General features: G+C 31.2%; 1 long non-coding RNA gene across 1 annotated transcript; it reads left to right on the top strand.

Moving 5' to 3' along the window:
* Positions 1-283: 283 nt before the first annotated feature.
* LOC115886727 lies at positions 284-2,568 on the top strand. Its single transcript, XR_004050938.1, has 4 exons — positions 284-398; positions 2,087-2,186; positions 2,242-2,337; positions 2,427-2,568. It is a non-coding gene; the product is annotated as an uncharacterized LOC115886727 (long non-coding RNA).
* Positions 2,569-7,525: the final 4,957 nt, after the last annotated feature.

The following is a 7,525-nucleotide window of genomic DNA, read 5'->3' as shown; positions in this document are numbered from 1 at the left end:
TAGGTAAACAAACTTCTACGGCTAATTGAAACTACTAATTTATTCTGTATACTGATTTCGAAGTTCTGAATGAAGCTTTAGCTGTGGCTTTAGCGTAGAAGTTTGTTCCTTTAATTTCAATCTGTGATTTCAATGTAAGCATTCAGAACGTCAAAATTAGTAGTAGACATTTTCAATTACTAGAAAAAGTCATCAAACTTTTAACATTTCCACTAATTATACTTCAAAATTTGCGAGAAATGTCATTTTGGCCTTTGATTATGTTCCACCAAGAGAAATTGTGGTTATAAATAAAAATTTGATTGTTTTATAAGTTAAATATTATGCCGGGTCCAGACCAAGTAGATAAAACAATGAAGCTTAACTGCAACAATATTTTTCTGTCCCAGCCACTGAAGGTATAGTTTATATTCCTTTTGGTAAATTTATTCATTTTTAGATGTCGTGCTTGTCGTGCTTCTTCAGCTAATATTTTCTCCATTTTAATGTCGAAGGTGTGCCGAATTCGTGTAAAAGACATTTTTTTTGACAAAAACTTGAACACGAATAACCACAACCGTTAATTTATAAACAGGTCATTTAATAAAGGATTTAATACAATAGTAACTTGGCAACAAGCAAAATTCCTAGTATAGTCTATAAAATGAATAACTTTGAATTTTGACCATTATTTTTTACCAACAGGGCAAATATAAAATCCCTCTATCAAAAAAGTTACTGATATTCTTTAAATTGAGTGCCTGAATGAATCAGATAGGTAACTCTTTTTACTTTCGTGAAATAGAAAAGGAAAATAATAAAACAAGTGACAGTTCTTCCTCTTTTTGCAAAAATCAACACGAAATGTCATAATTGACAAAAGTAAAATGTCATCAGCTTTTGACATTTCAAAATATTAGACCAATGCCGTCTCTAATAGAACAGCCTCGGAGCAAGATTTATGATGTCACGCTAGTTAGATACTACGGATTAATAAATATGTTGGAGAATACATGGAAACATAATTATTTCTCGTATTTTTGGTTTGTATTTTTAAAATGATATAGTTTACTTAAAATATACATAATATACAGTTAATAAATACAATATAATATATACATATTTATAGTAATACATACTTTGGCAAATAAAACTATGAACCACACAAATGCAGCAAATGTTTTACAATATACAAATAATGAATAGGTGGTACATAAGATAATGGGTAAAATGCAAAATATATTTTAAATTTTGGGGGTTCGAAAATCGATCTAATTTAACAAAAAACATTCAATATCTACTAATAGTGATGTACAATTTATTTATATATTATAATGTTTACTGCAATTAATAAACTAATATAAACTTGTCAAAAGAGGACCACATATTTTTTAAATTATTATTCTTAACACAAAAACTATGTACATTGACTATAGAGTACGATTTCAGCCATATTGTAAAACATTTGCTGCATTTGTATGGTTCATAGTTTTATCTGCTAAAGTATTTATTACTATAAATAGGTATATATATATATATATATATTGTATTTATTAACTGTATATTATGTATATTTCATGTAAACTATATAATTTTTAAAATACAAACTAAAAATACGAGGAATAATTATGTTTTCCATGTATTCTACAACATATTTATTAATCTGTAGTATCTAACAAGCGTGACGTCATAAATCTCGCTCCGAGGCTGTTCTATTAGAGACGGCATTACGTCAGCATGGCCAAAGGCATGGCCGCAAATTGCTAACCTAATAAAATTAACACTATAAAAGCCCGCGGGAACTGTCAAATTCAAAGTTATTCGTTTTACAGACTATAGCAGCGTTAATACAAATATACTTGAAGATTAATAAATGCAACATTTATGATTTATGTCATTTTAAAGTGGGGCAAAATATACTAAATTCAGTAAAAAATAAAATTAGCTATGTACCACGAGAATTATAAAGTGTTAATAACCTCGGGAAACTATTATCTCGCGGCCCAAAGGCATACACCCTTATAATTCCTTTGATACATAAATAACTACAAAAAAATATATAAATGCATTGAATCTTTAATTTTTGTATTTCCATGTTGTATTTTAGTTGGTATATATTCTATAAAGAAGCCACTGGGTTAGTTAACATACAGTATATAACTGCACACATAATTTTTGGCGCATTTGCAATATACCTTTATTTGAAAGTAAGTTCCCCATGATGAGTAGTTGAATTACAATTATCAAAATATTTTTTTTCAGAATCATGTTAATGGAGCCACACTATTATGCCAATTTCTGTTATTGGCCACAATTTCAAGTTTTTCTACTATATGTGCTCAACATTGCGAAGATGAGGTACAGTATAGTATAACCAGTAATGATTGAATACACATAACTCATAAATATCAAAAAGTTTAATATTGAATTATTATTAATATTTTTAGTGGGAAGTGTACTATACTAAGCTATGCTCTTTTCAGTGGTACAATTGGAATGTAGAGAATCAGCAAACTTTACTGATAATGATCAGGGAATCAGCAAAACCTACGAAACTTTTTGTGTTGAATAGGATAGCTATCAACTATGATTTACTTGTTGGAGTAGGTCAAAATCTATAGAAAATATTCTATTTATGAATAGTTAATATAGTTTTCCTGGTGTATGTACAATCGCAATTAAGAATGCTATATTAATTGTAGAATTGTATTTATAATTAATTGTATTTATAATTAATCTTAAAATATTGATCAGTTTTAATTTTAGGTTTGGAAAATGCTATACTTTTTTATGAATACTTTTTATAAACTTCAAAGAAACTAGGGTGTGTATAAAACTGCATATTATTATAGGTTAATAATTTTATAATGTTGATTTTATCGAAATATAATATACCGATTTGGAACAAAATACCTTTTTTTATTTCTTTTATTAGCCGCCTGCGGACCCGGCCTTTGGACTCGGCCTTTGGACCCGGCCTGTGGACCCGGCCTTTGGACCCGGCCTTTGGACACCGGCCTTTGGCCTGCCTATTAGATCTTTCGGCGTTGTATAGCAGTTTTGGTTTGACCCGCGATCTTTTAAAATTTCTGTTTTTAAAGTTTCCCGAATACAATTCGAACTACCCTGTATATTGATCGAAAATAAAAGAAATACAAAATCCAATGTAGAGTTTTTATTGTGTCGCTCAGTATTTATGTTATTTAATTAATTAAATCTATATATCATTAGAGGTAAATTTAACTACAAACAACATAAAAAGGTACTTACAATGTTTATTTATTTGAATAAGTTCATTAAGTTATTTGAAAATATTAATTTTATTTCTCTAATAATGGGATTGTTTAAAATAAAACTACAGTTAAATATTAAAACCATATAAAACGTTGGAAAATCCCATACCATATCGATGAATCCCTGATATCCCTAAAATTGGGAGTAGATGTCATACTTGGCTCTGACTTTTCCTTATTTTTTAACGGCATTTTCAATCAGTTGGACTTAAGAAGGTTGTATTTTATTTTTAAATTGAGCAAAAATTATTTTAAAATGTGTAGTTTAAAATTCGAGAAAAATAATTTTTTAGAAATAGATTTGTGTCTGGAAACGTCCTAACCTTTCTATAATTTTTATAAAGTTTTATGTCAATTTTTCGTAAACGACGTTTAGAGATTGCCCCCGCCAAAATTATAATCGATTGTCATTTTCCAGCCGTCTTTGACGCCGTTTTTTTACAAACCGTACATACGGTAGAATATGGATATCCTTTTCATAGATGACGATTATGAAGTGAGTCCACATTTATATTTTTTATCTTTTCATCTCCTGTTAAAAACTCCTTTAATGAGAAAAATTTTGTGGCTGTGTTATTATATCAACATTGCCACTTTTGGTATGGAGATTCTAATTTTTTGTATAACTAACAGAACTTTAGCTAGATTAGTTCAGCATGGATATGGATTTTTATTTTTACTAACTGTAAGTAAATAGCTTTTAGTCTATTGTAAAATTGAATGACAATAAAAAAAATAAAATCCTATCATTAAGTAAAATTATGATTCCATTAATTTTTACCTGTACTGGAATGCTTTATGTACTAAAATAATTCAGAAAAATGTTTTTTAAGAAAAAAAATCAATAATTTGGAGAATTAGCATCTAGATGCGCAGAAGTTACGCCAGAAGATTTTGCATGTGGATAAGATCTTTTCGGTTATGGGGAGGACCAAATCTGTGACAGACTAAGTCTTTGGCGGACCAAGCCTATCATAGGCCAAATCCGTAGATTTAATCTGTCAAAGTAGATTGGTTAAAAAAAACGAAGGATAAACGGATATAGTCGGTGGACTTTATTTCTTCATTGTTCGTATATTATATTCATTATATTATACATATATTTATTTCTTTATTGTTCATTAAAAAAAAACATTTATCAATATAAAAACTGCTATGGAACGTCGAACTTTGTCTCAAACCAGAATATTTATTCGGGCAAAGACCCAATTGGCATTTCAGGTCTGCAGACCAAAATAAGAGGGTTTTGGCTCGAAACAGGCCAAGTCCGCAGGCAAGTCTTCTGGTGTATGGGTTGTGGTATGGGGAGCTATTGTCTATCTTAGCGCGGTTCAGACGTATACGAGTTATCGTACGAGTTATCGTAATGTTGCAGATAAAACGTGGCATGTAGACAGCAAGCTTGAACCAATTTTATGCTGGAAGTACACACTCGCCGAGGCGATCCGAGGCGCGACAAATGTTTGGGTTAGGTTATGTTTTTGGTTGTTTTGTTGTGTGTTATTCTCGAGATTAACCGGGTAATGTCGACATTAACCGTAACATATACATGCGGCTATTGGTTATAACCCTCATTGTTAAAAACCGAGTTAGAACCGTCCTTTTTTGACGCGCCTCGGGTCTCCTCGGCGTGTGTACTTCCAGCATTAGAGCTACACAATCACGGAAGAGTGAGTTAAAAGTTTGAGCCTCCGGGCATAGATTTTGGCTGTTTGTACGGCCAGGTCGTAGTGTGTGACGATTTTTTGTAGTTTTATTTAAATTTTAGTCAGCTAATCAAATACAAATAATGTCTGACTCATGGCTATGTTCACATGAGTTCATTGAACTCAGTGAGTTCATTGAACTGTACAAGAATTTCCCTCGCTTATGGTGAGTAAAATCAAAAAGAATACTGTGATAGGGAAAAGGAAAATCAGGCCTTCAAGATTATTATTGAAAAGTTTAAGGAGATATATGGACTCTGAAGCGACTAGGCTAGGGATACACTAACGGAAAAACAAATCACCTAGAACTGTTAACAGAAAAGAATTATCGAAACTTAATAAGTCTATTTGTTCGGGTGCTGGGGATGAACATATTTATACAGGTTGTTAATTTGTTTATTACTCGCGGCAAGAGCTTTATGGTTGAAATATGACAACCTCGGCCCGCTTGTCGATAGACGACGCGACGCGACGGAACGAGTCGGCAGAAAACCCTATAAGTGCGTTCTTGCGTTCTCAATAGGCAGTGTTGCTATTCTGCTCCCCTATAACTAACGTTAATGTCCAGTTAACATTCTGTATACCGTCCCTAGTTGCATACAAATAGCAAAAACTAACCACAACAGTGATGATATGGTAGAATACAAAAGACTGAACGATAAGTTGTTGTAATGTAGACACAATTTGGTCTGTATGTTTTATCTGAAAATGTCTAATCACCAATATAATTAGACATACATCTGGGGTTCATACACATAATTATTTTATATTTATATTAAGTATATATTTATATAGACGTAAATTTGATTTTTCATAAATTTAATTAATTATATTTAATATATATTTATCATTCCATTCTCTTTAAAAGTTCTCATGTATTCTAGTTTAGCAAGATCAGCAGTAGCGGCCGAGCTAAAACCAGGCCAAACATACAACTTTTGACGGAATGGAGAGTCAGCACTGTTATTTACGTAGTTAATAGGTTTTGTATAAATAGATGCAAATATGTCCAATAAAATTAGTATTAAACCAATCATTGTTCTAATCGTTACTAATACAACTATCCTCAAGTTGTAGATTTATTTTGGTCCTTCGAGCCGGATGTAAGCTTGAAGCAAATCGTACCATAAGTCGATACGTGTGGACCGATCTTTAAGTCTATAGAACGAGATAAAAAAGTAATAGGGATTGCAAGATTTTGCCAATCATTTTCAGAAAGTCATTAAAATATCGCGATATAGTATATGTAATTGATATAATTCAAATGAATAATGATCTTGTTATCAAAACGAGGAAACTTACTGTTAAGGTACGTCCAAACAGCGAAGTAAAATAACACAAGAATAAAATAAAATATGAAAAACATTAGTTGTAATTATTGATTTTCCTGGTCTAGACCTAATCTAGAATAAGGCGGCAACCAATTTTCAATGCGCACTCGTTGAAGCTCATTCTCCATACCTCTATATCTCTGGATTCCAATCTCATAGTGTACAAAATTTAAACGAAAAAATCAAATTTATTTCTAGGCAATTTTTTGTCTACGTACATTATTAAAATTCGACAAAGAAATCAAATTTGTCGAGAATATGAAAGCCAACCAATGGTCCTTACGAAATCTTGGACCCGATGGAAAACAATGGTTAAACAAAATTGGATTTATTAGAAGCCTATCTATTGATTATATATGCATACTTTTTTTCATGGTTCTATTTACAGGTTGCTTGGAATTTAAAAATATGCTTCTAGCAACCTATTTGTATGATTTGAACTATATTTTACTAATATTGTTTTACATCGTTTTTATACCTTTGTCGATACCTACTGTATACGTTATAGTAGTGTATCCACTAATTACAGCTTATATAGTATCAATAATCATTACTCAAGTATATTTGCTACATTATCATGTAGTAAGGGCTAATACGATAGCTAGGAGATATTTTTTCCAAAGGCAAGATTATAATGCGTTTGTAAAGATGGCTTTGGCTGTACTGATTGACAGACAATGCGTTTTAAAAAGGTGGTATTGTTTTGGAAATATGAATCTTTAATTTTACATTTTCGTGTTTAATTCTAGTTGGTATACATACTATAAAGAAGCCACTGGGTTAGTTAACATACAGTATATAACTGTACAAATCATTTTTGTCGTATTTGTAGTATACCTTTATTTGAAAGTAAGTTCCCCATAATGAGTAGTTGAATTAGTGACAAAATATTTTTTTTATCAGAATCACATTTATGGAACTACAGTACTAGGTCATTTACTAATACTGGCCGCAATTTCAAGTTATTCTACTATATGTGCTCAACATTGCGAAGATGAGGTATAGTGTAACTAGACATTCTTGAATACACACAATTAACATCAGGGGTGGATAGGGAAGTGGAAACCGGCCCGGGAAAAACAGGCAACCGGCCCAAATCCACAAAAACAAAATGACCATAACAAAGAGACATATTTTATTTATTAATATTATAAGTAAGGGTGTTTTTCGCTCGTGCGAAAAAAGCTCTTTTACATCCGGTTTTAAAAAAATAATT

Source organism: Sitophilus oryzae, unplaced genomic scaffold, assembly GCF_002938485.1.
Source record: "Sitophilus oryzae breed Bouriz unplaced genomic scaffold, Soryzae_2.0 scaffold_496_pilon_pilon, whole genome shotgun sequence".
NCBI classification, from domain to species: Eukaryota; Metazoa; Arthropoda; class Insecta; order Coleoptera; family Curculionidae; genus Sitophilus; species Sitophilus oryzae.
The sequence above is the reverse complement of the archived record's forward strand: the minus strand, read 5'-3'. Positions and strand labels throughout refer to the sequence as shown.